This window comes from Sorex fumeus, unplaced genomic scaffold (assembly GCF_029834395.1).
Source record: "Sorex fumeus unplaced genomic scaffold, SorFum_2.1 ptg000058l, whole genome shotgun sequence".
In the NCBI taxonomy this organism is placed as follows: domain Eukaryota; kingdom Metazoa; phylum Chordata; class Mammalia; order Eulipotyphla; family Soricidae; genus Sorex; species Sorex fumeus.
In genome coordinates, this window is record NW_026606115.1 from 30,022,211 (window position 1) to 30,024,954 (window position 2,744).

Here is a 2,744-nt window from a genome sequence, read left to right on the forward strand (position 1 = left end):
GTCTGGTGTCAAATATTGAATGTAATCAAAGTAGAGAGAGAGAGTAATGTGGAAATCATCTGCCCCACAGGTAGGGGGAGGGTGTGGGATAGGGGTATACTGGGATTTTTGGGGTGGAGAACGGGCACTGCTGAAGGTTCGGGTGTTTCATTGTATGACCAAGTCTTAAATCTGAAAACTTTGTAACTGCTCTCATGGTGATTCAATAAATAAAATTATAAAAAATTTTTTAAAAAAGTAAGGTGGAGTTCATGCCCAATTCAATCAGCTAATCATTGGCTGAATAAAGCAGCACTCCTACATGAAAAAAAAGAAAAAGACACCATTGGCTGGAGTGATAGTACAGTAGGTAAGGTGCTTGCCTTATATGAGGCCAAGCCGGGTTTCATCCTTGGCATCACATATGGTCCCTTAAGCACCAGCAGGAGTGATTCCTTCTGTGCAGAGCCAGTAGTAGCCCCTGAACATTGGCAACTGTGCTTCTCCCCCCCAAAATTGAAAAGAATAATACATTCAGGGAACAAAAAGAAAGCTCAACAGGCTGGAGTTCTCCATGCAGGAGGCCTGGGTGTGTCACCCAGCACTAGAGGGTCCTCCAAGAGCCACCAAAGGCAACATATGAGCACTGATTTGAGAATAGTACCTGATCACTGCTGGGTGTGGGCACCCAAAAAAGAAAGTGAAAAGTAGAACCCAGCATCTACACAAAGTTATGAGAAAGAAAATAGGCAGTGGCTATGATGTTGGGATGATGTATGCATGAAAGGTGTAACTAACAATATTGTAAACCACAGTACCTCAATAAAAATGGTAAAAAGAAGAAAGTGAAAAACAAAATTTTAAGATGATAAAAAGTATAATCAGATCTACACCACCTCTTCCAGGACAGTGTCTAGAGACATTCAGAATTGTCCAGGGTTTGACATGCCATCATCAAAGATGTTCCTACAAAATAGCCTCCAACAAAATGGCTCTCCCAAACTCCTGGAAATAGAATATTTTACCTTTATACCAAAAAGGTTGGGAAGTCTCCAAGTCTGCATGTGTCGTGTTCCTGAGCCAATATTTAGGAGTTTCTGCCATGAGACTTTAAGAGGCCTTCTAAAGTAAAACAAAACAAAAAAACATGTCAGCAGAGCTTATGATAATTCCATGGATACAAAGTGTGTCAAGACAAGATCAATGGTGCTTTCCTTACTAAGGAGCAGAAAATCATTGTGAAAATGTTTGAATCACAAGCACAGAGTCAAAATTTTTATTAAAACAAAATTTTATTTAAAATAAATTTTTAATAGTAAAATAAAAAAAGCAACCTCTCCCTAAGCCAGAGAGATAGTGTAGGGGTTAAGGAACTTTATTTGCACATAGCAGACCCCAGTTCAGTGTCTGGCACTGCAAAAATTGTCACCAGCAGTGATCCCTGAGCACAGAGCTAGGAGTAACTCCTGAACGTAGTCAGGTGTGCACCAACTACCCTTCCCAAGAATATTCACCTCCCAATTAAAAACAACCACAAACCAGAGAAAAGCATGAAGTAAATGTATTAAACAATCAATCACAGGGCTGAAGCAATAGTACAGTGGGTAGTATGCTTGCCTTGCATGTAGCCAACCTGGATTCAATCCCCAGCACTGCATATGGTCACCTTATCACTGCCAGGAGTGTTCCCTGAGAGCAGATCCAAAAGTAAATCCTGAGCACAACGGGGAGTGATCCCTGCCAAAAAAAAAAAGAAAAAAAAACAAAGTACCCCCAAAGCAATGAAATAATATGATATGAAAAAATACTATGCACACATCAGAGAATTTTAAACACAGAATTGAGGAGCAGAGAGATAATACAGTGAATAGAGTGCTTGTCTTGTAGGTGACTAACCCAGGTTCTATCCCCAGCACTGTATATGGTCCCCTGAGCACTGTCAAGAGTGATCTCTGAGAACAGAGTAGGAATAAGCCCTGAGCACTGCTGGGTGTGCCTCCAAAGCAAACAAACAAAAACAACAATAACAAAACAGCCCACAAATAGAGATTTGAAACATCTGGAAAATGTGAACAAAGTGCTGACTGAACTCATGAAAAAAAATGAAGAAACTGATGGAATTATCTCAGAGGGCTAAATTATAAAGTACCCAAAAGAAAAGGGGTATGATTGAAAAGCACAGTAAGCAAAAGAATAAGAAAGGAAGAGGCTGAAGCAATAGTACAGTGGGAAAGGTGTTTGCCTTACATGGCTTGTACATGGCTGACCCGGGTTGGATCCTCAGCACTACATTGGTCCCCTGAGTTTGTCAGGAGTGAGCCCTGAGCAGAGTCAGGAATGAGCCCTGAGCAATGTCAGGTGTGGCCCCAAGCCCCCCAAAAACAGTGAAAAAGAACTCAGAAAAATAAAAGTAAGAAGGTAAAACAAACTAAGGAGGAGAAGAAAACAGACTAAACTATGAAATCCTGGGACTAGAGAGGTAGTACAGTGGGTAGGGTGCTTGCCTTGCACAATGCAGATCCAGTTGAATCCCTGGCACCCTGTAGATTCCCTGAGCATTCTAGGAGCAATCCCTGAGAACAGAGCCAAGACTAAGTCCTGAATACTGCCAGGAATCATCCAAATAAATAAAGAAAACAAATCTGAGATCCATATTTTAATATAGTTTGCTTCATCTTTTCTAGAGGGTTGTTTCACCTAAGCTACCTTAGTTTTGATCCTTATGGGTAGTTATACCCTTCTAAATGCTTTTAGTATCAGGCACC

The 2,744-nt window shown here is 40.9% G+C and overlaps 1 pseudogene; it reads left to right on the top strand.

The window, feature by feature from the left end:
• The first annotated feature begins 844 nt into the window (after positions 1–844).
• On the top strand, positions 845–1,262 carry LOC130034167 (60S ribosomal protein L34-like; annotated as a pseudogene).
• The last annotated feature ends 1,482 nt before the right edge of the window (positions 1,263–2,744 follow it).